General features: G+C 36.9%; 1 protein-coding gene and 1 long non-coding RNA gene across 2 annotated transcripts in view; one reads left to right on the top strand and one right to left on the bottom strand.

Moving 5' to 3' along the window:
• Positions 1-443, bottom strand: part of LOC141406519 (uncharacterized) — an 85,370-nt gene extending 84,927 nt beyond the window's left edge. Inside the window, exon 1 of the long non-coding RNA XR_012413412.1 lies at positions 367-443. This is a non-coding gene — a long non-coding RNA (uncharacterized lncRNA). The remainder of the gene's footprint in view (positions 1-366) is intronic.
• Positions 1-18,760, top strand: part of ken (zinc finger and BTB domain-containing ken and barbie protein) — a 33,108-nt gene that overhangs the window by 2,587 nt on the left and 11,761 nt on the right. The gene's annotated exons all lie outside the window — the stretch shown is intronic.

Below are 18,760 nucleotides of genomic sequence, written 5' to 3'. Positions count from 1 at the left end.
AACATTCAAGCAAGCGATCACACTTTTCTGGTCTTCTTTGCGTTTCATATCGTTGTCTTCTCCATGCACAAACAACACACAAACAAACCTCCATAAATACGACCTTCACTTTAAGTTTCTTCTTTTAATTTGAATTTATTTCTCTTGTAGATTTTCTGCGTATAATTTTTTTTTTAGTTTTTAAACATAAATAGTTTCTTTGTGTTTTGTTGGTTGGTTTGTTACTTCAGTTCGTTCGTTGTGTCACAAATACATTCTCGCTCCAACCAACAACAACAAAAACCCCAAACTTACTTGCGATAAATATTACCACTTTTTTCTGCTTCTTCATCTACTTCGTAAAAAAAAAGTTTCACAAAAACTTACGAAATGTTTTCTGTTTCTTATTGTTGTTGTTAATGCTACTGCTGTGTTTTTATTGCTGCTGTTTTATGGTATTTTTCTGTTGTGTACATTTTTTGTATGCAATCCCCCATCTATATCTCTCGCTCATCGTATTTACACACAGTTTATGTTTTGATTACTCACAGGGAGAGAGTAGTGTGGTCAGGGCTGCCAGATAAGTTTGGTCGAAAATCGGCACTTTTCCGGTGCCAAAATCGGCAAAATCGGCAAAAAATTTTCTAAAACGGCAAAAAATCGGCAAATTAAAAAACATTTATTTCAGTTCAAATTATCGCTTTATTTAATAAGCATAAGTTTAAAAAAATAACATTTTAAGTACAACAAAACAATTAACAATTCATAAAACAAGGCAATATTTCAAAATTCATAAACCAAGGCAATAATTCAAAATATGTATGAAAATAAATGGTTTTACCATATTATAAATATATACTATATATGCATATGGTAAAACCATTTATTTTCATACATATTTTGAATTACGTGTATATATGAGATCAATATATTTTCAATTCAGTCAAGCTAAACAAAACGTACACAAATATTGTCTTAAGAGGTTAATTAATAAGGTGATTGTTTTTATACCCTCAGCATTTATGCTAACGAGGGTATGTAAACTTTTATACGGGCAAAATGTGCCTCATCGAAATAATGGTTTTAGACCCCAAGTATGTTTGGACCAAATGTGTTTCAGAAAATTTGGAGTCGCCCGTCTGTGACTGGTGGTCGGCCGTCTGTGAGGTTCCAATACGCACTCAATCGGTCCACTCCTTCGGGAACCATCCATACAAAATTTCGGATAAGTTCAGTTTAGGGCCTGCTCTCGAATCGCTTTGGTTTTTGTTGCAACAATTTGTATACGCTGCCTCCATTATGACTTCTTGGGAATATAGCCCGAGAGGTGTTACAACCCCTATGGGACCAAATGTAGTGGCTGTAGAGCACTCGAACTGATCAACCGATTCCAAAAGTTATATGATGACCCACTGAAATGACTAGTGAGCGCGACATTTATCGAAAAGATATAACTCTCATGTCGGTCCATTCCTTTAAGTATCACCTGCACAACACTTTTGAATTTAAATTGTAATCCACATTTTTCGGCAAGTTCAAATGTCTAAAAATGGCCGCAAAATTCTGAAAAGACCTTAAAAACATTTGATCTGTCCGTAAAAGAAAGTTTCAATTCACAGAGGCTGAGGGTATACCTCTGTCAGCAAAGCCGACTGACATTTTCTTACTAGTTGTATTGGAATTTTGAAATGTTGGTTTACAATTAAATTCAATTTCTGAAATAAATATTTGTAAAAAAAAAATAATTTTTAATGACAACATTATAACATTTAGACTTATTTAATTTTAAGTAGTCTTTAGTAAAGAGAATTCCATTCATCGAGTCCCCAACTAATCGATTTCGGCACTTGTTTTTATTTAAATTTACTTGGCTAGAAACTCTTTCCACATTTGCTGAAGAATGTGGTAAGACTAAAATATGTTTAATAAATTTGGATAAAATAGGAAATAATGGTTCAGAATTTGCACATATTAATTCACACACTGTTTTCCAAAATTCTAGCAACTCTACGTTTTTATCTTTAAACAAATTTCTGAAATTTAATTTAACTTTCACGTTCGCGTGATTCTTGCTTTTCGTTTATGTTTATAAAGCATTCGTATTCCTTTATAATGTCGCAAAATGAATCTTCTTTGATTTATTGAAGCTAGGCACTTAAATTTATTTTCTAAATTAAACCGCTTCAAAATCTGACAACAAAGTTCAATGCAAAAGTTTGTGCAGTTTTTAATTATTTCCACTAACCCACTTTTCGTTTTTTTAACAATTTCCTTGGCGTATGTATATACTGAAGTACATGTTTTGGTAATCAAGAAAATTCTAACTGTTTTTATAATATGTAAAAAAATATTATTATTATTAATCAAACTACTCTCGACGAAATAGTTGTCTTTGTTATTGTACCAAATTAGTTATTGCAACCACAATTTTCATACAAAACCGAAATTTTATGTGAACAAGTTGCCTTAACTAAAAATCGGCATTTTAGGGGAAAAAATCGGCAAATCGGCATTTCTATTTTTTTGGACTAAAAATCGGCAAAATGCCGATAAATCGGCAAATCTGGCATCACTGAGTGTGGTGCTGCTGCATGGCTTGATCGTAAGCTCTCTGTGTACAAAAAAAACATGGTTACCATTTCTCTTTATATTTGACAATTTTATGGGAATTTGAGGAGATCAAAATTAATTAATAGGTTTATATTTGCTCTGTTCCAGAACCTGCAAGAAGCTACTAATGTACGATAACATTTTTTCCTTTATGTTATCGGAAAAAAATAGTAAAGGGGAGTACACACTATCATTCAAAACTGACAATCAACGTACTTTTAGGACAATTTTCCGGAAAATAACAACTTTTATTTAGCTAAAAACTGTTGAAATACAATATATACGGTATTATTTAGATATTTCAAAAGAAATTTATAAGTTAATCTTTGATATTCACGAAATAGTCCTCGATGACTGTCAGTTTTGCTTGTCAATGTGTACTATACTTAAGAATTAGTAGATTCTTGCAGTTCAGTAGTGGGATTCTGTAACTCATTTTTGCTGTTATCGATAATTGTCGGTAAAATTAAAATGCTTATAATTTCGATAATTAACGAAAATTTTCGGTAAGTTAACGATGAATAATAAGTAGTCGCTAGCCTCTACCGACACAAACAGTGATGCCAACTTTTCTTTATGTTTTTAGTCATAATTTTGTCGGTAACAGCAAAAATGAGTTACAGAATCCCACTACTGGAATGATTCATTTGATAGAAATGTCATTTTATGAATGTTGAGAAGTCGTTATAAACGTGTTTACACTAGAAATTTTCAGGATAATTTGTGATTTACATATTATGAAATATAAAACATGTAAAAGATAAATGCTTTGTTCCCTTTTTCAAACTTAAAACTTTCTCATGGAAATCTGTTCAAAGAGTACGGGAACGGATTGCAAAAAGTGCAAACAACCTGGCCGAAATGACAAAACCAGGTATCTCAGGAAAATGTTTGCGCAATAAATCGAAATAATCATTATAGGCCCCACAAACTACATATATGCATTCTTGATCAGCGTTCAATTCAACATCGATATAGCCATGTCCGTCCGTCTGTGGAAATCATTCTAGCGTCCGAACGTATTGAAGTAGGTGGATGAAATTTTGGTAAAATCTATTACAGTTACGGACAAAAAAATAGGGTCACCTCCCCCTATTTCAAACAAAATACAAACAAATTGTTTTTATTGATTAATACTGGGTATTTTTTATTTAATTGGAATAATATTTATTCTTCTTACTTAAAGAAAAAAATGGCCATTATTTGCTTATCATAACACAAAAAGCGCAATATATGAGAAGTCCTTTAAATTCGAGCGGACAAAACATAGGGTCATATTAAAAACAAAAAAATAATAATTAATACTGACAATAACTTAAATTATTTGGATCATTTACATTACATTACGTCAGTATTTTGTTGTAAAACCCTTATTCTTCAAAACTGCGTTGCATCTCCTTGGCATTGACTCCACCAATGCCCTGCAGGTTTCCTTTGATATAGAGTACCAAGCATCTTGAACTTTTTTCCCACAATTCATTTTTATTTCGCGGTTTTTGAGGTCCATTTTTCTCTTTGACTTTTTTTCACAAGTTTTCGATCGGATTTAAATCCGGCGATTGTGCTGGCCATATCATTATATCAACGCCGTTGTCTTTAAACCATTTTTTGACAATACCCGAAGTATGTTTCGGGTCATTGTCTTGTTGTAAAACCCATTTCAGCGGCATTTCCCATTCGGCGTAAGGCAGCATTACATTATTTAGTGTATTGCAGTACACATTTTTGTCCATATTTTCCTTTATCCAATATATTGGTCCAACACCATACCATGAAAAACATGCCCATACCATAATATTTCCTCCAACATGCTTGACAGTTTTTGTGGTGTAGCGGGAACATATTTCTTTGTTTTTTTGGACGTCTATCCCATTGTTTACCGTCACTACCAATCAAATTAATTTTTAATTCATCTGACCATAAGATATTTCGCCATTTTTTCCCAGATATTGGTCCTTGCCAACTTATGTATGTGAGATTTGGCGAATTCAATACGATTTTTCCGATGTCTCTTGGTTAATAATGGGACTTTCCTGGACGATCTTCCCAACAAATGTTTTTCCACCAGCCGTCGTCAAACCGTCCTCTCTGAAATTTCAAGCCCTAGCTCGCTACTAATTTTTGCGGCAGATTGAAATGGGTCCCGAGTTGACAATAACTTGATGTGGTTATCATCTATAGCTGCGACAGGAGAAATTTAATAAAATTAACACAGAATTGCTTTGCTTATTTTATCTGATCGAGATCTATGTTTATTATTTGTTTATTTTGCAAATTATAGTAGCTATTGTTGTAATTTACCGTTGACCCTATTTTTTCCAGAGGCTAATAAACATTTATATAGGTCCACGTTTTGATATAGCCCCCCTAGAACGATATCTCCCGATTTTCGGTATTTTGAAGATTTTAGCCTCATTATCACACCGAAATGGCTGAAATTTGGTATTTAGTCTTTGTTGGGATTATAAAACTTTCCCCCAGAAATTTGGTGGTATAGGTCCAAGCCTTCATATAGCCCCCATAGAACGGTTCCTCCCGATTTTCGGTATTTTGAAGATTGTGGGCACATTAATCCACCGAAATGGCTGAAATTTTGTATTTGGTTTTCATTAGAGGTATTAAACGTTCCATACGAAATTTGTTGGTATAGGTCCACGCCTTTATATAGGCCCTATCGAACTTACCTCCCGATTTTCGGTGTGTTGAAGGTTGTGACCTCAATATCTTACGGAAATGACTGAAATTTGGCAGTTAAGGCCTGGGTACATAAGCTGTTTTGCCTGGTTGCCTTGCTTTCCTGCTTCATTTTTGACATAATAAAAATAAAAGAATATATAGAAAGCCGAAGAAATTTCGAATTTTATTTTTTCTTCTTTCATCAGAACTAAGTAAGGTAAGCAGGCAAGACAGCTTATGTACGCAGGTCTTTAGTCTTCGTTGGGGGTATACAACTTTCCATCTGAAATTTGTCGGTATAGGTTCGCGTGTTCATATAGCCTCCATAGAACGGTACCTCCTGATTTTCGGCATTTTTAAGGTTGTCACCTCAATGTCCCACCGAAATGACTGAAATTTGGTAGTTAGTCTATCCACCTCAGAAAAATGGTTAAAGTGACAAAAAATTGTATAAAGGCCTCGACACATAAGAAGCATGGCATTCTTGCTTAAGTCATATCTGGTAAATGACCAAAAACGAAGTTCGACCTAATTCAAATGTGATTCTGAAATCTGTTTTATTAGGTCGAACTTCATCTTTAGTCTTTTATGAGATATGACTTAAGCAAGAATGCCATGCTTCTTGTGTATCGAGGCCTTTATACCATTTTTTTGTCACTTTAACCATTTTCAAAAGAAAAGGAACAATCATGTTTGCTGATATGTACTACTTTGCTGATATGTATCTACTCAAAAAGGTTCCCTTACAATTGACATGAGAGCAATGTTCAACTTTTAGCATTTTCAAAAGTAAAGGAATAGACCAAATAATTGTCATGATTATTGTCCTACCTATAGTTGTGTTCCAGAACGTGCAAAGTAGTACTATCTATTACGATTGAACTGCTTTGATGTAAATTGTATGATTTTTTTCTAGCAAAAAGTGCTAAATACTAGAAGAATCTGGCACGTAAAGGAACAAAGCTATCCTTTTTCCTTTGCATGCATTCGCCATAGATGTTGACCCAACTCCAATTTCGAAAAAGATCCAATGAACCCGCCGGACCATAAACTGCACTAAACAGTCACACGTTGAGCATGGCAAGACTTCTCAACGATCACTTTTGAGGATTTGACGTAACCACGGAAGTTCAAACGACGACCCAAAATGTTTTAGTTTTGCGAACGTGCGTGCCTTCCATGTTTTTCTTAGCCGACCAAATACACTTCTTGCCTTGTTTAGTCTGTTGAAGTCGTTCTCTATTCAATTCCGTCGGTTATGGTTACAATTCTTCCCAAATAGCATATCATATTGGTGTTTTTCACCATCAATTCTCTTTCCGTTTTTGTTGAAACATATATAAGTGATTATTTTAGTATTATTTTCTAATTTTATTTAATTGTTTAATCTAGGGAATCCTTTTTGAGGACAATAAATTTAAAAATGAATGGAACATCGAAAAAACGTCAAAAAATTTTTTTTTCTAATTTCTCTTAAACTGTTTATTGTTCTCTGTGAGCATGTCTGATTTAATCGTGTCTTTGTTAGGTTGTTCCATTGCTCTCTCTCTCTCCCTCTGTGGTAACCAAATCATTATTTAATTTCATTACTTCTTCCTTCGTAGCCTTGACCTCAAGTTCGGCCTCTTTTCTTAGCCAATTCTTCCCAAAAAGAATACGATATTGGTGTCTTTTCCCCCATGAATTCTCTTTCGTTTTTTGTTGAAACATAAATAAGTGATTATTTTTGTATTATTTTCTAATTTTATTTAATTGTTTAATCTAGGGAATCCTTTTTGAGTACAATAAATTTGGAAAATGAATGGAACATCGAGAAAACTCTTAAACTGTTTATTGTTCACTGTGAGCATATCTGATTTAATCGTATCTTTGTTAGGTTGTTTCATCGCTCTTTATCTCCCTCTGTGGTAGCCAAATCTTTATTTAATTTCATTACTTCTTTCTTCGTAGCCTTGACCTCAAATTCGGCCTCTTTATTAATCGCTAATTGTTTATGTAGAAGCATAGGTTGGCAGCCACTGGCCGAGACTGTTTTAGGTATCGGATAAATCCGGTACAAAAAAAAAAAAAAACGCTGCCGTAGGATTGGTTGGTCGCTAGTAATTCTTCCTTGGGTACATTGGTTTCCTGACATGGTTCCGTAGAGTCTTGGTAAGCTTTGATTTTCGTTTCGTTGCATCCGCTCACTGTCCAGTCCACTCACTTGTTTCTTCAGGTCATGATCTTCCTTTTTTGGCCTCTACAGCTTCATCCTGAAGACTAGTAGCATCTCAACTTGAGTGCACACCTTAGTTTCAAGTTTTGCTTTGTCCTCTTCAGTTCCCTTCATGCCAATCCGGTACAAAGAACCCGCTGCCGTGGGATTGGTTGGTCGCTAGTAATTCTTCCTTGGGTACATTGGTTTCCTGACATGGCTCTGTAGAGTCTTGCTAAGCTTTCATTTTCGATTCGTTGCATCCGCTCAATGTTCAGTCCACTCACTTGTTTCTTCAGGTCATGATCTTCCTTTTTTGGCCTCTACAGCTTCATCCTGAAGACTAGTAGCATCTCAACTTGAGTGCACACCATAGTTTCAAGTTTTGCTTTGTCCTCTTCAGTTCCCTTCATGCCAATCCGGTACAAAGATCCCGCTGCCGTGGGATTGGTTGGTCGCTAGTAATTCTTCCTTGGGTACACTGGTTTCCTGACATGGTTCTGTAGAGTCTTGGTAAGCTTTGATTTTCGTTTCGTTGCATCTGCTCATTGTCCAGTCCACTCACTTGTTTTTCAGGTCATGATCTTCCTTTTTGACCTCTACAGCTTCATTCTGAAGAATAGTAGCATCTCAACTTGAGTGCACACCTTAGTTTCAAGTTTTGCTTTGTCCTCTTCAGTTCCCTTCATGCCAATCCGGTACAAAGAACCCGCTGCCGTGGGATTGGTTGGTCGCTAGTAATTCTTTCTTGGGTACATTGGTTTCCTGACTTGGTTCTGTAGAGTCTTGCTAAGCTTTCATTTTCATTTCGTTGCATCCGCTCACTGTCCAGTCCACTCACTTGTTTCTTCAGGTCATGATCTTCCTTTTTGGCCTCTACAGCTTCATCCTGAAGACTAGTAGCGTCTCAACGTGAGAGCACACCTTAGTTTCAAGTTTTGCTTTGTCCTCTTCAGTTCCCTTCATGCCAATCCGTCACAAAGAACCCGGTGCCGTGGAATTGGTTGATCGCTAGTAATTCTTACTTGGGTACATTGGTTTCCTGACTGGGTTCTGCAGAGTCTTGCTAAGCTTTCATTTTCATTTCGTTGCATCCGCTCACTGTCCAGTCCACTCACTTGTTTCTTCAGGTCATGATCTTCCTTTTTGGCCTCTACAGCTTCATCCTGAAGACTAGTAGCATCTCAACTTGAGTGCACACCATAGTTTCAAGATTTGCTTTGTCCTCTTCAGTTCCCTTCATGCCAATCCGGTACAAAGTATCCCCTGCCGTGGTATTGGTTGGTCGCTAGTAATTCTTACTTGGGTACATTGGTTTCCTGACATTGTTCTGTAGAGTCTTGGTAAGCTTTGATTTTCGTTTCGTTGCATCTGCTCATTGTCCAGTCCACTCACTTGTTTTTTCAGGTCATGATCTTCCTTTTTGACCTCTACAGCTTCATCCTGAAGACTAGTAGCATCTCAACTTGAGTGCACACCATAGTTTCAAGTTTTGCTTTGTCCTCTTCAGTTCCTTCATGCCAATTTGAAGTTTCTTATGCATGCACTTTTCCTCGCTCCCATGACATGGATATATAGCGAAATTTAAATGTGCTATACTTCCCTTGAGTTGCTTAAATTTTCAGACGAAATTATATTCTTTTTAAGTGATGGCAACCATGAACTCTCAACTGCCACAATGTGAGAGGGAGGATAACCAAACACAGAACAAACAAATTATTTCTTCTACTTTGATACGTTTTGTAAGCTTTTTTTGTGAAAGGCAGATTTTGTTTTCTTTAGCTTATTATTGTTGTAATTGTTTTTTAAACTCTGCATTGTTTTTGCTTAAAGAAAAACGAAAAAACAGCAAAGATTGATCGTACGCTTGTTTCTTAATGACAAAACTTTCGAAAAAATTTTCATTGCTGTTTTTTGTTTTGTTTGATTACTCTGTGAAAACCACCATGTTGTTAGTTTTTTGAAGTTACATACTATTACCACATACAACAACAACAGCAGCAGCATTAAACGTCACAGCATGGAGATTGGAGAATGCAAAATGGAAATGTAACATTTCCATTTCATTTGTGCTTTGTTTCAGTTTTGTTTTCGAAAGTCAACAGAAATGTGAACAGTCAGTTAGTCAGGCAACCAGTCTGTTACACTGCATCAAAGCAGAGAAATTGTTACATTCTCTTTTTTGCTGTTTCTTAAACTGATGTTAAAATCTCCAGTCTGTAGCCTGTTGCTGCAGCCAGCCAGCCAAGCAACGACGCGCCGCCACCACAACCTAAGTCAACAAGTCTTTCTTTGCTCTTTTCCCTTTATTTTTCAAAAATAACTCCAAAAAATGACAACAAAAACACAATAAAGAAAAAAATGGAAAGTAAATGTTAAGTGAATGGGAAAACACACACACCCATGCACATCCGTCTGCGGCGATGTGAACACATGCAATAAAAGAAATAAAACTTACAAATATCCAAACAAAAACGAAAGAAAAGTATTACAAAAGACCAAAAAGTGTTGTTGTTGTTGTAAAATGTTACAACAATGTTTAGTTGTTGTATTTTTGTTGTTTTTCTTTTAAGTTTAGCTGATCTTCTTTTTACCTTATACATTATTTCGACACCTCCAAATAATAGTATGCTAAGTCTGAAAAGTGAGTTTTGCAGGAGAAGCTCTCAAAGTTTACAGTTTTCTTTGATCTTCACTACTATTCTGAGTAAACATTTGTTTATAACTTCTGTTCGGATTGGCCGATCATTACCAAAATTTGACAGAATTTAAGTTAAAGGACGTAAAATGTAAAAATGTAAAGAACTTGAAAACATGCTAAGTAGACTTAGCATACTATTGTTTGGAGGCGTCGATTTGGTAGTTAACTTCACCTCACATAATAAAGAGACGTTTAGTTTCTTATACAGTGTTTACACAGAGACATAGTTTAACATATTAATGACACAGTTGATTGTAAGCCCACACAGAAAAGAAACTTATTACAGTACCAAAATTACAACAAATGGCTGGTAGTAGGTACGTCAAACCATAATACCAACAACAAAAATAAATAAACAACAAAAGAGAGCCAAGGGGAGTGAGTAGCTGCAAAACCTAACCAGACCTAACATTTCGACATTCAACCAACGAACCAACCAGCTAGTCATCATCGTTTTCGACAGAAACCAACAACAAAAACAATGACGACGATCACCACCATTCATTGTCTGCTTGCTTTGCTGCTATTGTTCCGAGTATACCCCCATCATGGCCCACCTAAACGACGTTTTTTATTGTGGTATAAGTTTTGTGTGTAGCAACACTTTTTCATGAAAACCATATTTCAATACAGCATTTCCATTTTCACAACAAGACATGAACATTTCATGCCAAGGGGTTGGTGAAAATGACATGCCAAAGCATTGGTTAAAATGACATGTCAAAGCATGGGTGAAAATTACGTGTCAAAGCATTGGTGAAAATGACATGTCAACGCATTGGTTAAAATGACATGCTTAGGATCCAGAAAAGAACGTCATCTTTTGGGGTCCACGCTCATATAAAATTCATCGATGAAAATGCTAAAAAGATGACATGCTAGATCACTTGCACCCATGATTGAATGTCATCTTTGGCATCGAACATTTTGCTGGGTATGTATGTGGGCCACAGCCGGAAAACATTTCACTCTCAGCTCTGTTGTGTGCTTGCGCTGTGTGTTAACTTCATGGTCCACATACACATTCGCACACACACACCGATTGCCAGCGAAAAAGCTAACAACCAGCCAAGGAAAGGTTTTTCATCACCATTAACACTGGTTAACAAAAGTAAAACGTCACGAAACTTTAAAACTCGTTTTGGACGACGTAATAAATTATGAAGTTTTTTTTTTGTTTTTGTTGTTTTCTTCATGTCTGCCGCTACTTTTTTGGGTAATTATTTTGTCATAGAGTAGGGTTTTGCCAGCCGCCGAAGAAGAAACGCCTTATTGAAATTTCAACGCAATAAATTTTCTGGAAAAATATTTAATTGAGTGGTGGTGGTGTTGTTTTTTGTTTGTTGTTGTTGCGCTGTTGGGGAAAGAGTTATACAGCATACGTTGGCTGCACACACACTCATCATCGTCATTAATATTATTATTTAAACTTACTGACCTTGAAACACTTTCTAAAAAATCAGTTTCACAATTTCCGCATCTCTTTTTTTTTTCTTGTTTTTGTTTGGTAAAATTTTTAAACTTATGACCATATAAAAATGAATATTTATATGCAGCCATAAAAAGTGAAATAAGACGAAGAAGAAATAAACAAATAGAGATATTTTTCCGTAAAACAGAGTTTCTCTTCTCTAAGTTTGAAACTCTAGTCATATGCTTTTGGGATCAGCCCCCACAATTGGCGGCGCATAAATTAGGAAAATAGCTACGACTTTCACAAAGAGATGGCAAATCTTTGGCTATACCAATGGCATGCTAATAGAAAAGCTCCAGGGTTTTCTGGTCTTCCAACTCTTTTTACTTTTCTTGGCCGAGAATTGATTCAAAACGCAATGTTAAACTTAATTTTCACAACCATCTAAAACAAGCATTTGGGAGCGATATTCAATGGAATTGACAACATAAATTACGCATTTTATAAAAACCCATCTGATGTAAATGCGACATTTGCTTTACATTTATGCTTCCGAACTTAAAGGGCCTTTTGACGGAATAACCTCCTTTATGAGGGTTTATTTGACGTTTGTATATGCAGTGAAATTAACAATATAAATCCACCGAAATTGAAAATGTAAATGTACTATAGCGTAAATGTACTATAATATACATAAATGCACTATAATGTAAATGTACTATAAGATGTTACCCCCAGTTGAGCCCAAGAAAATAAATTTTTCATGATTTTTTTCCAAGAAAACAGCAAAACTTTTTTGGTAGATCTTATTTTCATCCGACAGAGCACAGGTTTTGTGCTAATGGTCGTCTATGAAACACTTTTCGTACTAAAGCGGTTTGCAGAGTTCACCCTCTTCCTTGAAAAGGAATTTATCGAACATTATATATTAATTAGGATAGACGAAACGTATGTATATTATAGGCAGTGTAGATTTAAGTACGCCAAAAGGTGTACTGGAGGATGAGAATAGCTGAAGGTACATTGCTTTTAATGTACCGGGACTCTAGTGTCAATTTCGTATAATGCAATAATGCACTTCGGGCTATGTAATGCTGCGCAAAGATTATGTAGTTTAATGGACAAGGTGGTTCCAAGTAGGCCAGCGTACTGGTCGGGGGAACTTATAATTAGCCTAGTCTGCGCAAGCCGTCACTGCGTACGATGGTCCATCCCCTTACGGCACACTCGTAGGAACAACATGTGGAGAAAAATACAGCAAAAACAAAAAAAAAAAAAAAAACAAACCAAAACAAAAGAATGGTAAGCTGTCCCCTATCACCACAGCGGAATGAGGTATGGTAGAAGCAAAGTTGTCTGAACAAGTTATGGAACATGTTTTCCCAAACGATGATTCTCCTGTTCCCCATTTCGACTCTAGCGAGGTACACCGTGGATACCGGGTAATCAAATGTATGGACGAGTTCTCAAAAGGATTCTTGGAAAAATGTATCACAAAGATCAGCGATGCTTGGGAAGACATCAGCCTGCGGCTGATACCAGCCCAAGACATCCCTATGAGACCTCAAGCCAGAGTTTGGTTGCCCAAGATAGACTGCGAAGGCCCTTTCACCATTTCTACTTCAGACACTCGAAAGACTCATCGACGTGTATATTCGAGAAAAGATGGACAACTCAAACATCATATCTCCCAGCCAACACGCTTACACAAAAGGGCGCTCGACAGATACAGCCCTACACGAAGTCGTTAAGACTGTAGAGAAGTCCTTAGAGCACAAACACTTGACCTTAGCTGCTTTACCAGGCATAGAAGGCGCCTTTAACAATGTTAGTACAGTAGCAGTAAAACAAGCTCTAGATAACTTCGGCGTGGAACCATTCATCGGTAGTTGGATTACCACCATGCTGCAAAGTAGAGTTATTAATGCCACACTGGGAAACAGTACGCTGTCAAAGCACGTAAACAGAGGAACTCCACAGGGAGGAGTTATCTCGCCACTACTTTGGCTCCTAGTCATCAATGAAATTCTTAATAAACTTGACCATATGGGGATTAAGGTGGTTGCCTATGCGGACGATGTGGTAATACTCGTCTCTGGTTTGTTTCCGACCGTAATAAGTGACATTATGAGCGGAGCCCTGAGATCGCTAGATACTTGGGCCAAAAGATGTGGTCTGGGAGTGAACGCAGGGAAAACTGAGATGGTGCTATTCACTACAAAGGCCAAATATGCAATACCCAATCTTCCAAGAAGATGAGGTCAAGTAATACCCCTATCAGATCATGCCAAGTACCAAGGAGTCATCCTAGATTCAAAGATGTCATGGAAACGTAACATGGAACACCGTGCTCACAAAGCAACCGTTGCATATTACGCATGTCGCAAATTGTTTGGAAGCCGTTGGGGCCTCAAACCTAAAATGGTGTTATGGATGTACACCAGCATAATCAGACCAATTCTCACATATGGAGCACTACTATGGTGACCAACAGTGGAAAAGAAAACAATACAGAAAAACCAAACATACATCGGGGTGACAGGGGCGATTCGAAAGTGTCCAGCCGAAGCCCTCAATATAATGATGCACATTCTGCCAATTGATTTACACATCAAAGCAACAGCAACATGTAATGCGGTAAGACTCCGAGCTCTAGGAATGTGGAGAGACGGAGCTTACGGACATGCGCGCGTGCTTCAAAAACTTCCGAAAGATATAACAACTACTGCTGATTATTGCGTTCCTACAATGAATTTTGATCAGCCTTTTGTAGTCAAATTTCCAAGTAGAAGAGAATGGAATAATGGATCACCATTGACGGCTTATGATACTAAAGTATACACGGACGGCTCCAAGATAAAATGCGGAGTCGGATCCGGTGTGTTCTCGGAAGAAGCAAACTTACATACATTCACGAAGCTACCTGTGTACTGCAGTGTCTTCCAAGCGGAGATACTGGCAATAAAGGAGGCCTGTACTGAACTATTACAGCATCACACAGCAAACTCAATAGGAATCTTCGTCGACAGTCAAGCAGCGCTCATTGCACTAAAATCTAACTCCGTCACATCAGAGCTAGTGAAGGATTGTGAAGAAGAACTTGCTAAACTAGGGCGTCTATCAAGAGTAGTTCTCTCTTGGATCCCGGGCCATAAGGGAATTGTTGGGAACGAAAAAGCACACGAGTTAGCTAGAGCAGGATCCACCTCGAACGAACTCCCAAAGGCGTCAGTCGCAATACCAATGGGAGTGGTTAAAGGGGATATCTTCAAATACTATCTATCACTGGCTGAAAATAGATGGGACAAAAAGGTAACATGCCAGATATCAAAATCATCATGGTCTCATTACAACGCCAAACGCACTAAGTTCCTGATCAACCAAACACGACGGAACCTTGCAAGACTTATTGCAGTGTTAACCGGGCACTGGGCAATTGGTAACCATGCAAAACGCTTAAATCTACCACACAATGATGCGGGAATGAAGAAAAGGAGGAAACTGTTGAGCACCTCCTCTGTTCCTGCCCTGCACAAATGCAACGACGATTTATAGCTTCTGGACAACCGTTCCTTCATGATGTCACAGAGATAACAGAAGTAGGTCTGGGAGACTTTCTGCGATTTCTAAATTCATGAGGCTGGATTTAACTGCCAACATGTTACAACGATATAGCAATCACTGAACGAGTGGTGTGGTTTTCAAAACGGTATCTCTTATATACTAATTGAGGCTATAAAGTATAGCCACCACGTAAACCAACCAACCAGGACGAAACTGATGTACGCTTTCGTTTACCATTTGGAGCTACATGCTACGGCATGTTGAAATCGAATCCTCAAAAACTCGGCTAGGAGAAGTACGCATTCGTTCCATTCTCTCCAAAATAATGATGAAATATTAAGTAGGATAGACGAACGTATTTTGTTGGTAGTGTAAATTTAAGGTATGCATTTTTGTCAATGCAATTGGAGGATGAGGATAGAAGAAGGTGTTTTAAAGTAACGGGACACCAGTATCAATTTCGTGTAATGCCGTTCGGGCTATGTAATACTGAACAGAGATTATGTAGGTTAATGGACAAGGTCGTTAAGAGTACGCCGAAACAGAGACGGCATCAAAACAATTACGAAAAACAATTTTATTAAAAATTAAAAATAACCCTTAAATGTTTATTTGTTGTCACGATTTCTTCGCCATTTACAGGGATGTAAAAAATCCACGACAAAAAAGCCGAAATTTTTAAAAGAAACTTCCGAAACTATATAGAAACTTCCGAAAAAAGTTGTACATTCAATGCGATGCGCCTGGGTACCGTATTGAAGCTATTTATTTCAGGTTACTGACGAAGGGAATGAGCACCCGATAGCCTTCTATTCCGCCGGATAACGACGAGCAAACATATGTATGTGGTCATAACAACTATCGTCCTCATCTTAAGTTAGCTTAAAGAATACAATGAATAAATTTTTTAGCTTTAAAGGACATTATTTATCAAAAAAAGCTTTGGGAGATCTCATCTACGACCTTTGATTGGATATCATTTATCTAGAGAAGACTCTTAGCTGGTTTGCCGCCATACACAGAAGACAAACATAAGGTCTTATTAAGTTATATTTTTTATTATTTGTTTATGTTTCTATGCGAAACAAGAAACATAAGCTACTCCAAAATATAATCCGAATAAGAATTGATGCAAGACCAATCAGAGGAAGAAATGAAATGATATGGATTGATAACATACGAGAGTGGATTGGCATCCGAGACGTTGGAAATATGCTAAGCGAATGCCGAAAAAGAGAATCATTTGAACTGAATAAGAAATGTATAATCATCACAATAATATTTATAATGTAATTTATATAATATAATACAGTCGGACCTCGATTATTCGTAATGGTCGGGACCGGAGGCATTAAGGCCTGCGTACATAAGCTGCCTTGCCTGATTGCCTTGCTTTCCTGCTTCATTTCTGACATAATAAAAATAAAAGAATAAAGAAGGCCGAGCAAATTTCCGGGTTGCCCTTTTCTTTTCTATTCTTTTATCAGAAGCAAGCAAGGTAAGCAGGCAAGGCACCTTATGTACTCACCCCTTTACGGATAATCGGCATTGACATTGTTTCTCATATATTTTTAATCAAAAAATATGCGTTTAAACGCATGGGAAGTGATCGTATAAGAGATTGCAGTTCATCAAAGGTGATTTTATCCCATACATCCTGGATGGATACTTTCATCTCCAATAATGTGTTATATTGACGGCCGGCGCAATAAATTCGTCGAGATAGTATATCCCAGAGGTTTTTTATGGGGTTCAGGTCTAGACTTATGGCAGGCCACTCCAAAGTCTTAATGTTTTTTGTCTTTAAAAATTCCTTAGTTTTCTTTGATACATGTATGGGGACATTATCCTGTTGCAAGTTCCATTCCGAACCCCATAAATCATCCCCAAATTCTACAAGCCGTCTTCGAGTAACTCACAATACTTCTGTGAATCCATTTTGTGACTCACGAAGCAGACTGGAGACTTTCCACGATACCCAAATGCTGCACATACCATAAGGGATCCACCCTTAATATTTCTAGCAACACGAGTTTCCCTTTCTTTCCGAGTATCTCTGCAATACCTGTAGCAGCCATCAGGTCCATCAAGGTCGAAATTCTTTTCGTCACTAAAAACCACGGAATGCCATCCAGTGTCCCAGTGTCTTTGTGCCTTATGCCTCGGGAGTAGACGAGGAACTGGTAATCGTTCTTGGTACTTAATATTGGCATCGGCGTGTAAAATCTGTTGCACTCTTCGAGTAGATATGGGTGGATCCAATTCTCTGCGTATTTGAGCTGGACTAATGTATTTGTTCACAGCATAGTGCTTAATTTGTTTTTGGCGATCACAGACCTTTGGAGGACGACCGACCTTATATAAAGACGAGTCGTTTAGCTTGCCTATATAAAGACGAGCCCTTCAGCTCGCCTATATAAAGACGAGCCCTTCAGCTCGCCTGTATAAAGACGAGCCCTTCAGCTCGCCTATATAAAGACGAGCCCTTCAGCTCGCCTATATAAAGGCGAGCCCTTCAGCTCGCCTATATAAAGACGAGCCCTTCAGCTCGCCTATATAAAGACGAGCCCTTCAGCTCGCCTATATAAAGACGAGCCCTTCAGATCGCCTATATAAAAACGTTCCGATTTTAAATAATTTATAACGAACCAAGTCTTGGAACCCATGGTCCTTAAGCACCGCTTTTGATTCGGCTTTTTAATCCATGTCTCGTATCAATGAAGATTTCAGCCCTTCAGCTAGATCTAAAAAAATATTTCAAGACTCCTGGATTTTTTAAAAAACATTTCAAGTCTCTTGGATTTTTTAATTAAATATTTTAAAGATGGTGGATTTAAAAAAAAAGTTCAAGGCTGGTGGATTTAAAAAAAAAAAAAAAATATTTCAAGGCTCATGGATTTTTTAAAAAAATATTTCAATGATAATTGACTGCTTTGATAATTGACTGCTTTGCCGTATTTTTGTGGATTTTTCAAATATTTGCGGTTAATTGTTTTTAGCAAAATCTCGAATGCAGAAACTCTTCGTTCTGAGTTCTTGAATCTTTTCCCTAAAAAATGCATAAAATACGATATAACAAAACTGTGTCTACTGTATATTTGTAATATTTGCTTTAATACTCACGAATTTCATTATTTAAAAGTTTTCTTTAATCGCTTCTTTTGATTTTCTCTCCTCTTTTGTTGTTATTCTTTAAAAATTCTGTTAATCGTTTTAGTGTTGTATGCCAACAGATGATCTTAAACTTACCGATATCTGATTAACAACTTATAAATACAAAGCAACGTTACATAAACGCCATCTTATTACCATAAATTGCTTTATCTGAGTTCATAGAAATTGTCATGATTTTCTTCTCTTATTGTATTGTTATTCGGATTTCAAAGATCGTACTTTTATTACCGACTACTTACTCAGATGTCTCCAAGACAAACATTTGTCCTATAAGCTGAAGATTTGACGATTATAAATTTTAGCTGATTTTTCAACGTGGAACTCCATCAATATTTTTTTCGCAAGAAATTTTTTGTCCAATGGCCTTCGATTTGCGCAAAGTACTACCTCGGAATTGTGTATGACTCCTCCTAAAAATCATTGAAAAAGTCCACGATAATTGTCAATA

Source organism: Musca autumnalis, unplaced genomic scaffold (assembly GCF_047663935.1).
Source record: "Musca autumnalis isolate F117 unplaced genomic scaffold, ASM4766393v1 scaffold_5, whole genome shotgun sequence".
Lineage (NCBI taxonomy): Eukaryota > Metazoa > Arthropoda > Insecta > Diptera > Muscidae > Musca > Musca autumnalis.
Note: the sequence above shows the minus strand (reverse complement) of the source record. Positions and strands in the feature narration are given on the sequence as shown.